Genomic DNA, 21351 nt, shown 5'->3' with positions numbered 1-21351 from the left:
CTCCATACTGTAGTACTTAACACTTACTTAACATAGACCTTACTAAAACTTCTAGTGGTTGTGTTATAAACACTCCATACTGTAGTACTTAACACTTACTTAACATAGACCTTACTAAAACTTCTAGTGGTTGTGTTATAAACACTCCATACTGTAGTACTTAACACTTACTTAACATAGACCTTACTAAACCTTCTAGTGGTTGTGTTATAAACACTCCATACTGTAGTACTTAACACTTACTTAACATAGACCTTACTAAAACTTCTAGTGGTTGTGTTATAAACACTCCATACTGTAGTACTTAACACTTACTTAACATAGACCTTACTAAAACTTCTAGTGGTTGTGTTATAAACACTCCATACTGTAGTACTTAACACTTACTGAACATAGACTTAACCTTCTAGTGGTTGTGTTATAAACACTCCATACTGTAGTACTTAACACTTACTTAACATAGACCTTACTAAAACTTCTAGTGGTTGTGTTATAAACACTCCATACTGTAGTACTTAACACTTACTTAACATAGACCTTACTAAAACTTCTAGTGGTTGTGTTATAAACACTAACACTTACTGAACATAGACTTAACCTTCTAGTGGTTGTGTTATAAACACTCCATACTGTAGTACTTAACACTTACTTAACATAGACCTGTGGTTGTGTTATAAACACTCCATACTGTAGTACTTAACACTTACTTAACATAGACCTTACTAAAACTTCTAGTGGTTGTGTTATAAACACTCCATACTGTAGTACTTAACACTTACTTAACATAGACCTTACTAAAACTTCTAGTGGTTGTGTTATAAACACTCCATACTGTAGTACTTAACACTTACTTAACATAGACCTTACTAAACCTTCTAGTGGTTGTGTTATAAACACTCCATACTGTAGTACTTAACACTTACTGAACATAGACTTAACCTTCTAGTGGTTGTGTTATAAACACTCCATACTGTAGTACTTAACAATTACTGAACATAGACTTAACCTTCTAGTGGTTGTGCTATAAACACTCCATACTGTAGTACTTAACACTTACTTAACATAGACCTAGCCTTCTAGTGGTTGTGTTATAAACACTCCATACTGTAGTACTTAACACTTACTTAACATAGACCTTACTAAATCTTCTAGTGGTTGTGTTATAAACACTCCATACTGTAGTACTTAACACTTACTTAACATAGACCTTACTAAACCTTCTAGTGGTTGTGTTATAAACACTCCATACTGTAGTACTTAACACTTACTTAACATAGACTTAACCTTCTAGTGGTTGTGTTATAAACACTCCATACTGTAGTACTTAACACTTACTTAACATAGACCTTACTAAAACTTCTAGTGGTTGTGTTATAAACACTCCATACTGTAGTACTTAACACTTACTGAACATAGACTTAACCTTCTAGTGGTTGTGTTATAAACACTCCATACTGTAGTACTTAACACTTACTTAACATAGACCTAAATCTTCTAGTGGTTGTGTTATAAACACTCCATACTGTAGTACTTAACACTTACTTAACATAGACCTAAATCTTCTAGTGGTTGTGTTATAAACACTCCATACTGTAGTACTTAACACTTACTTAACATAGTCCTAAATCTTCTAGTGGTTGTGTTATAAACACTCCATACTGTAGTACTTAACACTTACTTAACATAGACCTTACTAAAACTTCTAGTGGTTGTGTTATAAACACTCCATACTGTAGTACTTAACACTTACTTAACATAGACCTTACTAAAACTTCTAGTGGTTGTGTTATAAACACTCCATACTGTAGTACTTAACACTTACTTAACATAGACCTTACTAAAACTTCTAGTGGTTGTGTTATAAACACTCCATACTGTAGTACTTAACACTTACTTAACATAGACCTTACTAAACCTTCTAGTGGTTGTGTTATAAACACTCCATACTGTAGTTCTTAACACTTACTGAACATAGACTTAACCTTCTAGTGGTTGTGTTATAAACACTCCATACTGTAGTACTTAACAATTACTGAACATAGACTTAACCTTCTAGTGGTTGTGTTATAAACACTCCATACTGTAGTACTTAACACTTACTTAACATAGACCTAGCCTTCTAGTGGTTGTGTTATAAACACTCCATACTGTAGTACTTAACACTTACTTAACATAGACCTTACTAAATCTTCTAGTGGTTGTGTTATAAACACTCCATACTGTAGTACTTAACACTTACTTAACATAGACCTTACTAAACCTTCTAGTGGTTGTGTTATAAACACTCCATACTGTAGTACTTAACACTTACTTAACATAGACTTAACCTTCTAGTGGTTGTGTTATAAACACTCCATACTGTAGTACTTAACACTTACTTAACATAGACCTTACTAAAACTTCTAGTGGTTGTGTTATAAACACTCCATACTGTAGTACTTAACACTTACTGAACATAGACTTAACCTTCTAGTGGTTGTGTTATAAACACTCCATACTGTAGTACTTAACACTTACTTAACATAGACCTAAATCTTCTAGTGGTTGTGTTATAAACACTCCATACTGTAGTACTTAACACTTACTTAACATAGACCTAAATCTTCTAGTGGTTGTGTTATAAACACTCCATACTGTAGTACTTAACACTTACTTAACATAGACCTTACTAAAACTTCTAGTGGTTGTGTTATAAACACTCCATAGTGTAGTACTTAACACTTACTGAACATAGACCTAACCTTCTAGCGGTTGTGTTATAAACACTCCATACTGTAGTACTTAACACTTACTGAACATAGACCTAACCTTCTAGTGGTTGTGTTATAAACACTCCATACTGTAGTACTTAACGCTTACTTAACATAGACCTAAATCTTCTAGTGGCTGTGTTATAAACACTCCATACTGTAGTACTTACCATTTTGTATACATTAAAAACCTACTGCTGATAAAACATTTGATGTGGCGAATATCGTGATATAAAGTTAGGTAATAATTAAAATAGTTACGGAACACCATTGAAGCGATAAAAACATGATATATACACGTCGTTACTTTTACAAAAGTACAAAGGTATCCCCATGGCCAGAACGTGTTATATATTTCTGTATAGCAACTTATTCGTCCGCCCGTCCTGTCATGTTCCTTTACATCACGTGGAGCCCGTTCAAAATCGAGGTAACATGTAGAGAATCTGGTGTATTCACAGTTCTATACCTGTTCAGATTGTGGTAGGTTCACAGCTCTATACCTGTTCAGATTCTGGTAGATTCACAGCTCTTTACCTGTTCAGATTCTGGTAGGTTCACAGTTCTATACCTGTTCAGATTGTTGTAGGTTCACAGTTCTATACCTGTTCAGATTGTGGTAGGTTCACAGCTCTATACCTGTTCAGATTCTGGTAGGTTCACAGCTCCTTACCTGTTCAGATTGTGGTAGGTTCACAGTTCTATACTTGTTCAGATTGTGGTAGGTTCACAGCTCTATACCTGTTCAGATTCTGGTAGGTTCACAGCTCCTTACCTGTTCAGATTCTGGTAGGTTCACAGTTCTATACTTGTTCAGATTGTGGTAGGTTCACAGTTCTATACCTGTTCAGATTGTAGTAGGTTGACAGTTCTCTACCTGTTCAGATTGTGGTAGGTTCACAGTTCTTTACCTGTTCAGATTGTGGTAGGTTCACAGTTCTATACCTGTTCAGATTGTGGTAGGTTCACAGTTCTATACCTGTTCAGATTGCTGTAGGTTCACAGTTCCATACCTGTTCAGATTCTGGTAGGTTCACAGTTCTATACTTGTTCAGATTGTGGTAGGTTCACAGTTCTTTACCTGTTCAGATTGTGGTAGGTTCACAGTTCTATACTTGTTCAGATTGTGGTAGGTTCACAGTTCTTTACCTGTTCAGATTGTGGTAGGTTCACAGTTCTATACCTGTTCAGATTGTGGTAGGTTCACAGTTCTTTACCTGTTCAGATTGTGGTAGGTTCACAGTTCTATACCTGTTCAGATTGTGGTAGGTTCACAGTTCTATACCTGTTCAGATTCTGGTAGGTTCACAGTTCTATACTTGTTCAGATTGTGGTAGGTTCACAGTTCTTTACCTGTTCAGATTGTGGTAGGTTCACAGTTCTGTACCTGTTCAGACTGTGGTAGGTTCACAGTTCTATACCTGTTGAGATTCTGGTAGGTTCACAGTTCTATACTTGTTCAGATTGTGGTAGGTTCACAGTTCTATACCTGTTCAGATTGTTGTAGGTTCACAGTTCTTTACCTGTTCAGATTGTTGTAGGTTCACAGTTCTATACCTGTTCAGATTGTTGTAGGTTCACAGTTCTATACCTGTTCAGATTGTTGTAGGTTCACAGTTCTATACTTGTTCAGATTCTGGTAGGTTCACAGTTCTATACCTGTTCAGATTCTGGTAGGTTCACAGTTCTTTACCTGTTCAGATTGTAGTAGGTTAACTGTTCTATACCTGTTCATATTGTGGTAGGTTCACAGTTCTATACCTGTTCAGATTGTGGTAGGTTCACAGTTCTATACTTGTTCAGATTGTGGTAGGTTCACAGTTCTATACCTGTTCAGATTGTTGTAGGTTCACAGTTCTTTACCTGTTCAGATTGTTGTAGGTTCACAGTTCTATACCTGTTCAGATTGTTGTAGGTTCACAGTTCTATACCTGTTCAGATTGTTGTAGGTTCACAGTTCTATACTTGTTCAGATTCTGGTAGGTTCACAGTTCTATACCTGTTCAGATTCTGGTAGGTTCACAGTTCTTTACCTGTTCAGATTGTAGTAGGTTAACTGTTCTATACCTGTTCATATTGTGGTAGGTTCACAGTTCTATACCTGTTCAGATTGTGGTAGGTTCACAGTTCTATACCTGTTCAGATTCTGGTAGGTTCACAGTTCTTTACCTGTTCAGATTGTAGTAGGTTAACTGTTCTATACCTGTTCATATTGTGGTAGGTTCACAGTTCTATACCTGTTCAGATTGTGGTAGGTTCACAGTTCTATACCTGTTCAGATTCTGGTAGGTTGACAGCTCTTTACCTGTTCAGATTCTGGTAGGTTAATAGTTCCATACCTGTTCAGATTGTTGTAGATTAACAGTTCTATAGATGTTCAGATTGTGGTAGGTTCACAGTTCTATACCTGTTCAGATTCTGGTAGGTTCACAGTTCTATACTTGTTCAGATTGCTGTAGGTTCACAGTTCTATACCTGTTCAGATTGTGGTAGGTTCACAGTTCTATACCTGTTCAGATTGTTGTAGGTTCACAGTTCTATACCTGTTCAGATTCTGGTAGGTTCACAGTTCTATACCTGTTCAGATTGTTGTAGGTTCACAGTTCTATACCTGTTCAGATTGTGGTAGGTTCACAGTTCTATACCTGTTCAGATTGTGGTAGGTTCACAGTTCTTTACCTGTTCAGATTGTGGTAGGTTCACAGTTCTATACCTGTTCAGATTGTTGTAGGTTCACAGTTCTATACCTGTTCAGATTGTTGTAGGTTCACAGTTCTATACTTGTTCAGATTGTGGTAGGTTCACAGTTCTATACCTGTTCAAATTGTTGTAGGTTCACAGTTCTATACCTGCTCAGATTCTGGTAGGTTCACAGCTCATTACCTGTTCAGATTGCTGTAGGTTCACATATTGTTCTAGGTTCACAGTTCTATACCTGTTCAGATTGTGGTAGGTTCACAGTTCTATACCTGTTCAGATTGTGGTAGGTTCACAGTTCTATACTTGTTCAGATTGTAGTAGGTTCACAGTTCTATACCTGCTAAGATTCTGGTAGGTTCACAGCTCTTTACCTGTTCAGATTGTGGTAGGTGGTAGGTGTTTTCTGCCTAGTTATATCATTTAAAACTATCTTTTCACAGATCCTGAAGGTGAAGACATCAGAGGGAAAGTTTACGGAGGCTGTGGAGGTGTTCAGAGATTCTGGATCTGAGTTAACCGGATCTACTGTAGCCTCTGTCTATCAGGGTAAAATGATAGTGGGCACTCTGGCGTATCAACTAATGGTGTGTGACCTTGTATACACGGACTGATCTTAAGGAAGTCAAAATGTTATAACTCCTTAAAATCTGCAGACTCAAAGGCCACACCACATCACAGAGGTGTGAAATAGTTCTACCAGGGACATAGAAACTGAATAAACAATATATTACTTAATCAGAAACGCTACGTTCATACACGGTAAATTTTATCAACCATGAAATTTAACCAATTTGGCTGACTTGTTGTTAAGTCCTATTTAGCTGTTTAGTTTAGAGATGGATCATGTGGCTAAATAAACGGGCATTTAGCTGTTTAGTTTAGAGATGGATCATGTGGCTAAATAAACGGGCATTTAGCTGTTTAGTTTAGAGATGGATCATGTGGCTAAATAAACGGGCATTTAGCTGTTTAGTTTAGAAATGGATCATGTGACTAAATAAACGGGCATTTAGCTGTTTAGTTTAGAGATGGATCATGTGACTAAATAAACGGGCATTTAGCTGTTTAGTTTAGAGATGGATCATGTGGCTAAATAAACGGGCATTTAGCTGTTTAGTTTAGAGATGGATCATGTGACTAAATAAACGGGCATTTAGCTGTTTAGTTTAGAAATGGATCATGTGGCTAAATAAACGGGCATTTAGCTGTTTAGTTTAGAGATGGATCATGTGGCTAAATAAACGGGCATTTAACTGTTTAGTTTAGAGATGGATCATGTGACTAAATAAACGGGCATTTAACTGTTTAGTTTAGAGATGGATCATGTGGCTAAATAAACGGGCATTTAGCTGTTTAGTTTAGAGATGGATCATGTGGCTAAATAAACGGGCATTTAGCTGTTTAGTTTAGAGATGGATCATGTGGCTAAATAAACGGGCATTTAGCTGTTTAGTTTAGAGATGGATCATGTGGCTAAATAAACGGGCATTTAGCTGTTTAGTTTAGAGATGGATCATGTGGCTAAATAAACGGGCATTTAGCTGTTTAGTTTAGAGATGGATCATGTGGCTAAATAAACGGGCATTTAACTGTTTAGTTTAGAGATGGATCATGTGACTAAATAAACGGGCATTTAACTGTTTAGTTTAGAGATGGATCATGTGACTAAATAAACGGGCATTTAACTGTTTAGTTTAGAGATGGATCATGTGACTAAATAAACGGGCATTTAACTGTTTAGTTTAGAGATGGATCATGTGACTAAATAAACGGGCATTTAGCTGTTTAGTTTAGAAATGGATCATGTGACTAAATAAACGGGCATTTAACTGTTTAGTTTAGAAATGGATCATGTGACTAAATAAACGGGCATTTAGCTGTTTAGTTTAGAAATGGATCGTGTATATGTGACTAAATAAACACAGCTAAACGCCCGTTTACCCTTTCAAACTGTTGGTTTCCCTTTGTAACTCTAATGTTAAATGGATTTCATGACGTCTCTACACCGATCACTCTATCCTTAATAAAATCAATACCACATGTCCAGATTTCAAGCACGAAAAATCACAGATTTGTTTCCAGCTTGCACGGTATCTAAATAATATAAAAATCAAATGCTATGTCATTTAGAATTAAAAAGTTGTTCCTCAAGTAAAACATTGTGTATTGTTTGTTTGTTTTTCTTTTAGAATACTAATATAAGCAGTCAGATGTTTAGACTGGTAGAAACAAGATTTAACCATTGTGAACGTACTTAAACGATTCTCTTGGTAGCATACATATGCTAAATCTAAGAGATATTTATATTTTAATACAATATGTGTACTTCTGAGATTTTGTAGTAGAGAAAAGCTGATAAACGAGCGCTGTTGTGTTACTAAAACATGATTAGTTTGGAGAAGGATCCGACTTTAAACCGAACCCTAAGTTGATACCGGAAATACATGAGATTAAATTCGGTTACCCTCATTAGCCTTCCAAGTTTAGACATTTCGGCCCGAAGCATCACCTCTAGTCCTACAAGGACTAAACAACAGTGTATCTTACATTTTAATTCGTTATTTGCTCTTCTCTGTCTGAGTATGATAATGAGGTGTTTATGTATGTGTTCTATAGTATCCATGTCCACGAAAGAATTATTTCAAGAACTTTCCACGCGTTAGAGATAGCATGATTTAATATTTCATCACAAATACTGAAAGATTATATGCCACGGATAACAGAGTGAAACGACATTGCTGTGGATACAGATTAATTATCTGTTGTTAGTCAGCCATTGTCCTTACGACATGTCTAGCTTATCAAGCATTTGTTGTTAAATTGGTTGTTTTCTCAAATGGTACCTGTGACGTCACCTGTGATGTTATATGTGATGCTATGGTGTGTAGTGATGATTATTGTCTGTAACGTGTTGTCATATTATATATAGAAATCTATTGATGTAACAAAGCACCAACAAAAAATGGTATCGTAACCTCAAATAAGCATCACATTCACCATGAACAGTTCTTACAACAGTCTGTAAAGTTAGCGGCCTGTTTATTGGTTGAAATAAAACACAAGTTGCTGATTTACAATAAATTCTTATATGGAGCTTGTGTCGAATGTTGTTGTTTTTAGTACAAAAATGTTGAAATAGTGTACTGGACTCAACAAAGTTTCGTGTGAACGAATATTTGCATTCCAAACTGTCCTGTCGCATTCGAGCTCCAATAGCTCCACGCAAACGTTTATGTTCGCCAATAAGTGACGTTTTCCTGCTAGAATTTTTCCCGAAAGAATGCAAAGAATACTACCTATATAAATATCTATTTTGTCGGGGATCAGGAGAAATCACGCGCTGACTGTTATAGTGGAACTAAAGCAAAGTGGAAAGTTTACACCAAACAAAAATAAAATATAACGTTAGGAATTATTTTTTCTGATTTTTTAAGACAACATCGTTTTTATAGTTAGTATATATGATTGTGAACTAAAATGAAGGGTATTTTGTGTGAAATGTCTGGGTAACGATATCTCTACGAAGCGCTTACAAGCACACGTCAAAAACACTTTGCAAAAACTTCATTTTCACTTTCAGATATTTTGATGACGTCTTGTCTTTAAACAAGATATTAATGAACTAAGTCCGTCATATTTACTCACCAGAATAGGAACTCAGGGGACACAATAACCTTGACCTTTTCATACAATGACAGCAGGGAAAGCTTTCCATCAAGCTGTATGATAAACGTGATTATATTTCATGCATTGTTCCTAACAATACTCTCACAAGATGTCGACAACTAACTCGCAATAGAAGACTTCGAGATATCCAAGTTACGAAAAATGAAAGGAAGTTTTTACTGTTGTTAACTTTGTACGATGTCTAAATGTGGTCAAATCATCCAATTTAGTCACGATGTATTCAAATCAGTTGTTGATTAGTCGCTACGGTCATTAGTTTAAAATTAAAAAATAAAAAGGCTGTCTCTGTTTGTTGTGTTGTAGCTATCAAGTAGCTATAGGAACAGGTGTTCCTGTTGGTTGTTTTGTAGCTATCACGTAGCTATAGGAACAGGTGTTCCTGTTGGTTGTGTTGTAGCTTTCTCATAACTATGGGAACAGGTGTTCCTGTTGGTTGTGTTGTAGCTTTCTCATAACTATGGGAACAGGTGTTTCCTGTTGGTGTTGTTGTAGCTTTCACATAACTATGGGAACAGGTGTTCCTGTTGGTTGTGTTGTAGCTTTCTCATAACTACGGGAACAGGTGTTTCCTGTTGGTTGTGTTGTAGCTTTCTCATAACTACGGGAACAGGTGTTCCTGTTAATTGTTTTGTAGCTAAAATATGGGATGGAAGGAGTTATTTTTAGGGTTTCTGGAAGACTTTAAATGTATTAATATGAAAGCACTGTTGCTCTTTTAAAGATCATGTTACGGATTATCATTACTGTTACTGGTAAGTCTGCCGTCCGTCTGACCGTCCTGGTGGCGTTTATACTACAACGTTCTGTACGTTACTGGTAAGTCTGCCGTCCGTCTGACCGTCATGGTGGCATTTATACTACAACGTTCTGTACGTTTCTGGTAAGTCTGCCGTCCGTCTGACCATCCTGGTGGCGTTTATACTACAACGTTCGGTACGTTATTGGTAAGTCTGCCGTCCGTCTGACCATCCTGGTGGCGTTTATACTACAACGTTCGGTACGTTATTGGTAAGTCATGGTATTAACTCAGGAATCCAGAAAAAGACATGTACATCTTTGGTATTTCCACTTTTTGTTCTTTTTTAACATCAAACAAATTTATTTCATTGACTCGTGTAACTGAATATTTTATAAATTCGCGAATCATTGTCCAGAATTAATGTATGTTTGTCTCCTTTTTTAAGGTTTTTATGGACTATCACAAAACCCGGACAATAATCCATCACCGACCTGGACCATGTAGATATCTAGACGGCGCAGGTCTGTAGAAAGTAGCATCATTTATAGAAAAATTCAAAATCAAATCATTAATTCTCTTCCAGAACACCTGGTCTAATTCAGCTTGTTCAGGGGTCTCCTTGTTGATATTTTGCCCTAGTTTTATTTGGATTTGGGCTGTGATTACGTTGACATGATGTTTTTTGTACGATGGACGCCATTTTCAAGGAAGGATTCAAAGTACTCGTAAATCACATTAATGAGATATCACGTGCACACATGGTAAAGAAAAATATAACGAAGGTATTAATGCCGCTTGTTATAAAACCAGCTGTCATCTCACTTGTTGTAAAACCAGTTTTCATCACACTTGTTATAAAACCAGCTGTCATCTCACTTGTCATAAAACCAGTTGTCATCACACTTGTCATCAAAATCAGTTGTCATCACACGTGTCATAAAACCAGCTGTCATCACACTTGTTATAACACCAGCTGTCATCACACTTGTCATAAAAAACAGTTGTCATCACACTTGTCATAAAACCAGCTGTCATCACACTTGTCATAAAAAACAGTTGTCATCACAGTTGTAATAAAACCAGCTGTCATCACACTTGTTATAAAACCAGCTGTCATCTCACTTGTCATAAAACCTGTTGTCATCTCACTTGTCATAAAATCAGTTGTCATCTCACTTGTCATAAAACCAGTTGTCATCACACTTGTAATAAAACCAGTTGTCATCACACTTGTCATCAAAATCAGTTGTCAACACACTTGTAACAAAACCTGCTGTCATCACACTTGTTATAAAACCAGCTGTCATCACACTTGTTATAAAACCAGCTGTCATCACACTTGTAATAAAACCAGCTGTCATCACACTTGTTATAAAACCAGCTGTCATCACACGTGTCATAAAACCAGTTGTCATCACACTTGTCATAAAACCAGTTGTCATCACACTTGTAATAAACCCAGCTGTCATCACACTTGTCATAAAACCAGTTGTCATCACACTTGTAATAAACCCAGCTGTCATCACACTTGTCATAAAGCCAGTTGTCATCACACTTGTCATAAAGACAGTTGTCATCACAAGATATTAAATCATTAAAATTAGATATATGGTCTTATTTATCGTCTCATTGACAAATAGGTGAAATAGATAAACATGCACAATTCTATAAATAGACTCTGGGAAGATTATCTTAACCCAATTCATTGTGTCGTGTTTTATCTTATATTTTACGATATGTACAAGCGGCACCAATCAGTTTTATAAATAAGACTGTTTAAGTTCAGGAAATATCTTTAATCCCATTTATTTGGTTACAGATGGTGGTTCAGGAGACCTCACCGTGTTAGACAATGGTTTGGCCTTCATCTCCTCGGTTTGTTTATCCGGTTTATTGCTAATAATCTCTCTAATATTCAAAGTTTTTGTGCGGGAAGATGCTTGTCCAATATCTAAAATGCGTTTACTTCATGAACAAGCGTCAGATTAGTAAGTCAGGGGTCACGGGTTCGATTCCTAGCGGAGGCATTTAGATGAAAAATGACCTCTGTCACACTTTTTTCAAGAAGATATTTTAAGGGGTGGTGGAGGGGAGTAGTGGTCAAAGTGAAGTCTGTAAAACACGATTATAACGAATACGGAAACCGCGATAGTACGCTTGGTACGACAGGGGACTTGGTTCCCGGTATAATACTCATTAATTCATACCATTCCGTACTGTTGACAGAGAATTTGACCAAACTTGTCACTGTTTATGACGAAGCGATTTTACCCTCTTCATCAGGAAGATAATCCTTTTCCATGGTTAATGCAATTCATTTATGTAATTTACAAACTCAAAGCAATTTATAATCCTGAACAAAAATTAATTTACTTAATGAAGACGGCAGTAGACTTTAGACTTATCACACACGTACATGTACTTAAATTTGGACGTTCTCGTTCCTAATTTTTCCATAAGTGTCGAGGATCAGATGTAGATTTTTGCCTCAGTAAAAACTTGATATCAGTCCATAGACTATCAACCTATCGGGTGATTATATCACACGTACCTGGATGGATATGGATTGATTATGCAGGACAAGACGTCACTCACAAAAAATAAGACAAAAATGAAACTTAAATGCAAGAAAACATTTTTTGACGCTTGTAGTGACTTAAAAGAAGTAATCATTAGCAAAGCGATTCTAATACTGTGATACTGACAAGCAAATTCTAGATATGACGATCAACTACATACCTAGCTAGTAACGTGAGTAGGCCATATTTATTAGTAATTTATAATTTGATAATTTATAGGATATAGACATAAAAGCGTTTTTCTCCCCTTTTATCCTATTGTTTGTCAGGGATGCTGCTCCTGGACTTGAGGCCGAATTCTTCTTTTGGAGTTTAATCAGCTTGACAGTCCGTCACATGAGGTGAAGGAGTTACACATTACCAGCTCTATTCGTGATGTGTCGGATGCCTCTTTCCATGGCCTCTCTGCATGGCAGGACAGTAGCACCGGTACAAATCCTGTAAACTACCAGGTCTCCAGCTCAAATTGTGACAAGATGGACAAAGCAACGTGATATCTGACAGTTATCTATTATCATTTTTGTGTGAATTTTTCAAAGTTTTTGATTTCATCAATGATAACGATTGCTCTAGCCATTTCCAGTCATTTCCAGTACACACCCTCTCTGCTGAAATTAAACTATGTGCTATGTTTACAGCTCATGTTTAACAAATCACTGGTAACGTTTATAAGCGTTGATGAATTGAAAGTTGTTTTTATTTATTGTAAATTGTGTTTTGTTTTCAAAATAATGAACCGACGGAAAGACATTTTCTCATTGCATTTAGGAGTTGTACCTTAACAAAAACGACCGTCATTTACTTAGGATGAATCAGATAGTAATCAACCTGATCTGACAAGTCATAGATGTAGACTTAATGTCATTGTCATCAACAGTTTGTTGAGTGGTACAATCAAATCACTTCGTCACGTGACATATGGACATCCACACGTTTTCATTTCTTACAACGATATGACATCGGCTGTAAATATATACTGGTAATGCATGAAGTCTAGACACGTAGATTAGTCCGCATACACAAAATTAAAAGTTGAAGGAAATCCATTTCTTGTCTATTCATTGTCTGTCAAGCTAAGACATCGTTCCAGACTCTATCGAATGCTTATCCCGTGTTATCAGCACTCGTATTATTTAATCCTACCAGTGTTATATGATATTACAGTAGCATTATCATGTCGACAGTCGTTGGCCATAAAGGATGATTGACGGTTAGTTATAATTTATAAGATGTATACTTTTTACATTTTCAGATGTATACTTTTATCTACTATCGTTTTATCAAATTATGAGGTTTTATTTTCTGTGATATTATAGATTTTCTTTCCCTTATATAAATCACTGACATATCTATTTGTTAACAAGGGAGAACGAGGAGTAGGAGTAGAAGAGCAATCAGTTTAGGTCAGCTGAAACTAGGCAATAGGAAATGCCTTTTGTCCGTCGTCGTCTTGTTTAAATAACCCTAAACACAAATATGTAATTTCTGATGTACAACTCTACCGTTGCAGGGGAGATAACTCTTATGGTTATTAACCATGCTGGATCACGTGGAAGAGTTTATATTCCAGAAGGAATCACAGACATTACTCCACGTCGACTCAATTACATCTCCAAAACTAACTTTGTAAGTCACTGTTATACACGTCGACTCAATTACATCTCCATAACTAACTTTGTAAGTCACTGTTATACACGTCGACTCAATTACATCTCCAAAACTAACTTTGTAAGTCACTGTTATACACGTCGACTCAATTACATCTCCAAAACTAACTTTGTAAGTCACTGTTATACACGTCGACTCAATTACATCTCCAAAACTAACTTTGTAAGTCACTGTTATACACGTCGACTCAATTACATCTCCAAAACTAACTTTGTAAGTCACTGCTATACACGTCGACTCAATTACATCTCCAAAACTAACTTTGTAAGTCACTGCTATACACGTCGACTCAATTACATCTCCAAAACTAACTTTGTAAGTCACTGCTATACACGTCGACTCAATTACATCTCCAAAACTAACTTTGTAAGTCACTGTTATACACGTCGACTCAATTACATCTCCAAAACTAATTTTGTAAGTCACTGTTATACACGTCGACTCAATTACATCTCCAAAACTAATTTTGTAAGTCACTGTTATACACGTCGACTCAATTACATCTCCAAAACTAATTTTGTAAGTCACTGTTATAAAGTCTTTTATTTATTTGTTTATTTTTATTTTTGTATTTATTCCTCTCTCTTTTGTGCTTCCGCGAGGATTCCAATCAGGGACTTTCACGCTCAAGCGATCGTCGAACCAACGAGGACATATCTAGCCCAGCGTTATATTACGTATTACATCAGACTTAGCATCAGATATCAAGACATCTGTCTTAGGAATCTTACATTTAACCGTTGGAGCCAAAGAGAAAATTCCCCAATCTCTTCAGCTGAGAGTTATATTGCGGCCAGTACACAATGTGTTTACATAGATAGAAACCCCGAACTTCTTGCTGAACAGTCTTACGCTCAAAGTAACAAAAATCATTGAAGTGGCTAGTACTTAACAGGGATACGACATATATCACATGTCATCCATCTTATAGCGTCATAGAAAAGTAACTAGAACACTAACTTTGTTAGAACAACTGATGTGTGTGTGTGAGGGTGTGTGTGTGTAACAGGAACACAAGACCATATGCTCCTGAAGAGTAAGGTCTTATGCTCTGTCAACGACACCGGCTGTGTAAACCCTTGGTCAATGGTTCAGGTTCTCATTATATGTCATTCGAATAGTGTTCAGAATTAACCCATGTACCTGACTTTATAATTATCAGGTGTATGGACATAACGGTTTTTATTGAATGATGGGGCTAGTCTAGATTTTGACGTTTTTCTTCGATTACTTTAGATTGAACTTAGTCGTATCATAGGCTGCTTAATTCGTTTGACTGTTTTGTTGGTACTTTATTGTTGTGTGTCTGTTAACAAGCTATACGTCCACGGTTAAGGCAGTTTTGCCTGTGAGCAGAAAAGAAAGGAAAATGAGTAGAATGGAAACATAGAAGAAAGTGAGAAATGGGGATGAGATAGAGATGGGGATGAGATAGAGATGGAGTTGGGATAGAGATGGGGATGGGATAGAGATGGGGATGTGATAGAGATAGGGATGAGATAGAGATGGAGTTGGGATAGAGATGGGGATGGGATAGAGATGGGGTTGGGATAGAGATGGGGATGGGATAGAGATAGGGATGAGATAGAGATGGAGTTGGGATAGAGATGGGGATGGGATAGAGATGGGGTTGTGATAGAGATAGGGATGTGATAGAGATAGGGATGAGATAGAGATGGAGTTGGGATAGAGATAGGGATGAGATAGAGATGGAGTTGGGATAGAGATGGGGATGGGATAGAGATGGGGTTGGGATAGAGATGGGGATGGGATAGAGATGGGGTTGGGATAGAGATGGGGATGGGATAGAGATTGGGTCGACTGTGCCAGAGTTCTTCTGACTAACGCTAAGTTGAAGATCAAGGTAAAATATTAAATATATTACTGCAAAAAGCAGTGTACTTAGGACATTATGCAACACAATGATAAAGAGTAAACAGGCTAGTACATGATATCTCAGATGACACTGTCAACATGCTAATGATTTACTGATAAACCATTCTTGTCCATACAATCAATCGACGCTGATTGAAATATATATAGTCGTTATACACCAGGAGGGTATGAAAGTTTATAAGAATATCACAAGGGTAAAGGGCCATTCCATCATATGACACACAATTAAACTCTATATAGGTTACAATTTTAGTGTCATCAGTGCTGAACATAATCACTAACAATATTCGAGGAACTTTTTCTGACGAGTCAGTGCCCAATTGGTTTAATATCAATGAGCGTTTTATTTTATTTAACCAATACTTTTATCGGAAGTACAAACTATTCTAACTTAACTCGTTTGTTGCATGAAGTGCTCCTGTTACCGAGTAGACATGCCATGACAATTTAACATAATGGTTTCTTGTAGATTCCTCTACGTGCCAGAATTCGGAGGGAAACAGCTGAAATCATATCATATTGTAAATATAAAGCTGGAGCATGTAGATGTGAGGTTTTGAGTTAAATAACATTATTGCGTGTTTGTGGTAGGAGTAAGACTAATTATCCTGGCTTTTGTATAATTAATGGACGGTAATCTCTGCTGTAGTAGCAGATGTTTCTTGTAGTTCTGTATACCATTTTCTAATTCATACCATACAGTGGAACTTTTTAGAAAAAATCCACACTTGCCCATTTACAATCGTGAAATACTGTAGACCTTCTGTATTGTAGTCTTTGAGACGATATGCATGTGAACATTAGCATACATTAATTCTGATTGGTCTTCAGGCTTTCTGAATTATAACCGTTGGTAAGGAGAATTTTAAACCTTTCCGACCAATGTGATTTATATCCTAGGGTGCTGAATAACATGTCATTTGAAGTTTTGCTATCATTAGGGTTAGCGTACAAAAAAGAAATGCTTAATAACAGCAATATCTTTTAGGATTTTATTATAGGAAGAAAATTATTAAAATTTTATCAAACAGGACTTGTACTTGAATACTCTCGTGGACATCTTTGAGATTAACCAAGAATCCGGAGATCTGTGGATAGGATGTCACCCCGTTTACTACCATCTGATGGAGTTTACCAATCTGGGGCCTCAGAGTCGTATGCCTTCACAGGTAACTTCTGCATTTTATCTCTGACTTCCAGAAACAGTTTAAATAACGATATACTTACACACAGGAAATAAAAAGGTAGATGTTTGGTTGGACCTACAGCTAGATGTTATTGTTATCGATATCATTTGCATCTTGTGTTTTGATACCATAATTTGATGTCAGTTCCTATCATCACGATTTTCGTGCAAGAAGTCATCAACTGACAGAAATTAAAATTAAAAAAAAACTTTATCGTCGTCATAGCGATCTCATTGAGAAATATTCAATTCCTTTTTGTGATATTAAGCTGGATGTGTTAGATGCTCGTTAGTTTGCCTGTTGGTTCCGTTGTACGATATAAAGCTGGATGTGTTAGATGCTCGTTAGTTTGCCTGTTGGTTCCGTTGTACGATATAAAGCTGGATGTGTTAGATGCTCGTTAGTTTGCCTGTTGGTTCCGTTGTACGATATGAAGCTAGATGTGTTTCATATACGTTAATTTGCCTGTTGGTTCCGTTGTACGATATAAAGCTGGACGTGTTTGATGCTCGTTAGTTTGCCTGTTGGTTCCGTTGTACGATATAAAGCTGTACGTGTTTCATGCTCGTTAGGTTGCCTGTTGGTTCCGTTGTACGATATGAAGCTAGATGTGTTTAATATACGTTAGTTTGCCTGTTGGTTCCGTTGTACGATATAAAGCTGGACGTGTTTGATGCTCGTTAGTTTGCCTGTTGGTTCCGTTGTACGATATAAAGCTGGATGTGTTAGATGCTCGTTAGTTTACCTGTTGGTTCCGCTGTACGATATAAAGCTGGACGTGTTTGATGCTCGTTAGTTTACCTGTTGGTTCCGTTGTACGATATGAAGCTGGACGTGTTTGATATTCGTTAGTTTGCCTGTTGGTTCCGTTGTACGATATAAAGCTGTACGTGTTTCATGCTCGTTAGGTTGCCTGTTGGTTCCGTTGTATGATATAAAGCTGGACGTATTTGATGCTCGTTAGTTTGCCTGTTGGTTCCGTTGTACGATATAAAGCTGAAAATGTTTGATGCTCGTTAGGTTGCCTGTTGGTTCCGTTGTATGATATGAAGCTGAATGTGTTTGATGTTCGTTAGTTTGCCTGTTGGTTCCGTTGTATGATATAAAGCTGTACGTGTTTCATGCTCGTTAGGTTGCCTGTTGGTTCCGTTGTATGATATGAAGCTGGACATGTTTGATGCTCGTTAGTTTGCCTGTTGGTTCCGTTGTATGATATGAAGCTGGACGTGTTTGATGCTCGTTAGTTTGCCTGTTGGTTCCGTTGTATGATATGAAGCTGGACGTGTTTGATGCTCGTTAGTTTGCCTGTTCCGTCGTTAGATATCTTGTTTTCCTTTGCAAACGTGACACTACTTACTTTATTGTCCAAGTTTTACTTGAAGAGTGCCGTCCATGAAGCAGAAGACGTTTACTTTTCCGGAACACCTGGTCTTATTCTCCTTGCATTTTTCCTACGTCTCCTTTTTAATCTTCTTTTTTCTTATTTTGTCCTAGTTTGAATTATCTTATGTCGCCATGGTATTTTCTTAATGTCTTTTGTGCTGGTGAATAACATACACATTCGTATTACACGCAAAGGAAACCAACCGTACACTTTATATCAAGGCAAACAATACCTACACAATACAAAAGTTTACCTCTAATCGGGACCTATTTATACTTATGGTTTGAGTCACATTTTTGTGAGAGTATGCTATCGAACAATGTAATACAATTACGCTAATATTCATAATTAAACCAGAATACATACCTTGAATTTACTGAAATAAATAACGATAATTAGTAAATCCCAATTAATATTGATTTTGGAAGAAACAATGTTTAGAGGCTAATCCAAGACACAAGGCAGATATTTTCACAGCTGAAGACAAATCTATCGGACCAAATGTTCGTTTGTTCATTTAAGTTAAACTGGGTATGGCATGTGAAAAGTCAGAACATTTCACAAACCGTCTAATCTGCAGAGCTGGAAATCATACCAGTCAACCGGGGTCGTCGAACCGGATGTAAAGCATGATGGCAAACCCCATGAAGGGTTTACAAGACAAAAACACATAGACAAATCCAAGCAAACAGTTACATTGTGACGTCGGAGGATTTCATGGCATTTAAGATTCAATAAGAAAATACCACAATGTAAACATAATTTTAATCCAAACTGAAATTCAATGATACTAGGGCAAAATACGACCAAACAACATTTATATAGAGATTAGCGGAACCAAGATGTTCTCATTTAAAATGCATCAATTAAAAAACGTAAAAAGCAATCGACACTGAGTCAGGAACTTGCCATTATGTATTAACATACCAAGTGTGATCCAATCGAATGGTTTAAAGTTATAAAAGGTACCACTTCTATAAGGTATCGAAATAACGAGGAGGAGGAGGAGCAGCAGCAGCAGGAGGGAACATAGATGTGAAGCTGTTTTGTGGGAATATTGTCAATGGACAATGGCGCAAGTTCAAAAGAACAGTGCACATTCTACAACACTTTCAAATTGGTTTGAACCTAGTGATATTAATTTAATTTTGAAATAAACTTCATACTGAGATGTGCCTGATCCCATCTGATTTTGTTGATTGAATTGATTTAACTTCACCTATTGTTTCTTCTTTACGTGCTAGTGTTGATAATGATGAAATTGAAAGAATTTTAAACTGTTTCATGCAATTTTATCGTAAGAATATATCAAATTGATTGGGCTTGTAGAGAATGGGATAATAGTTAGTTATCTTTGAGAGGTACGTTGGACTAAACGTTGTGTGTCTCAGTTTTTTGTTGCCATAATGAGACTTCATGTGATTTCCTCACAGATCCTGAAGGTGAAGACATCAGAGGGAAAGGTTACGGAGGCTGTGGAGGTGTTCAGAGATTCTGGATCTGAGTTAACCGGATCTACTGTAGCCTCTGTCTATCAGGGTAAAATGATAGCGGGCACTCTGGCGTATCAACTAATGGTGTGTGACCTTGTATACACGGACTGATCAAAAGATGGTTCTTATATTCTGTTGTAATAGTTTGATATTATTAATATTAAATCATTGCTTCTCCTGTTAGATATTGCGTCATGTTATTTTTTATAAGAGATGTAGAACGATTCTGTAGAAAGTAAAAAATGAACAAAGATGTTGTGCTGTTTACAGTCTAAAAATTCGTAGAATGTTTTGATACTTTGGTGAAACTACTTGTTTGGAAAAAAAGTATTGTAAGGATGTATGTAAGAATCGTCAGGGTTTTGGATGTATATAAGAATCGTAAGGTTATAGGATGTACATAAGAATTACAGGTTATTGGATGTACAAAAGAATCGTCAGGTTATAGGATGTACATAAGAATTACAGGTCATTAGATCTACATAAGAATTACAGGTCATTGGATCTACATAAGAATTACATGTCATTGGATCTACATAAGAATTACAGGTCATTGGATCTACATAAGAATTACAGGTCATTAGATCTACATAAGAATTACATGTCATTGGATCTACATAAGAATTACAGGTCATTGGATCTACATAAGAATTACAGGTCATTGGATCTACATAAGAATTACAGGTCATTGGATCTACATAAGAATTACAGGTCATTGGATCTACATAAGAATTACAGGTCATTGGATCTACATAAGAATTACATGTCATTGGATCTACATAAGAATTACAGGTCATTGGATCTACATAAGAATTACATGTCATTGGATCTACATAAGAATTACAGGTCATTGGATCTACATAAGAATTACAGGTCATTGGATCTACATAAGAATTACAGGTCATTGGATCTACATAAGAATTACAGGTCATTGGATCTACATAAGAATTACAGGTCATTGGATCTACATAAGAATTACAGGTCATTAGATCTACATAAGAATTACATGTCATTGGATCTACATAAGAATTACAGGTCATTGGATCTACATAAGAATTACATGTCATTGGATCTACATAAGAATTACAGGTCATTGGATCTACATAAGAATTACAGGTCATTGGATCTACATAAGAATTACAGGTCATTGGATCTACATAAGAATTACATGTCATTGGATCTACATAAGAATTACAGGTCATTGGATCTACATAAGAATTACATGTCATTGGATCTACATAAGAATTACAGGTCATTGGATCTACATA

General features: G+C 36.5%; 1 pseudogene; it reads left to right on the top strand.

Moving 5' to 3' along the window:
• Positions 1-5890: 5890 nt before the first annotated feature.
• Positions 5891-20194, top strand: LOC132556340 (serum paraoxonase/arylesterase 1-like; annotated as a pseudogene).
• The last annotated feature ends 1157 nt before the right edge of the window (positions 20195-21351 follow it).

This window comes from Ylistrum balloti, unplaced genomic scaffold (genome assembly GCF_031769215.1).
Source record: "Ylistrum balloti isolate Yb309-2 unplaced genomic scaffold, AGI_CSIRO_Ybal_v1 Utg370562, whole genome shotgun sequence".
Taxonomy (NCBI): domain Eukaryota; kingdom Metazoa; phylum Mollusca; class Bivalvia; order Pectinida; family Pectinidae; genus Ylistrum; species Ylistrum balloti.
Note: the sequence above shows the minus strand (reverse complement) of the source record. Positions and strands in the feature narration are given on the sequence as shown.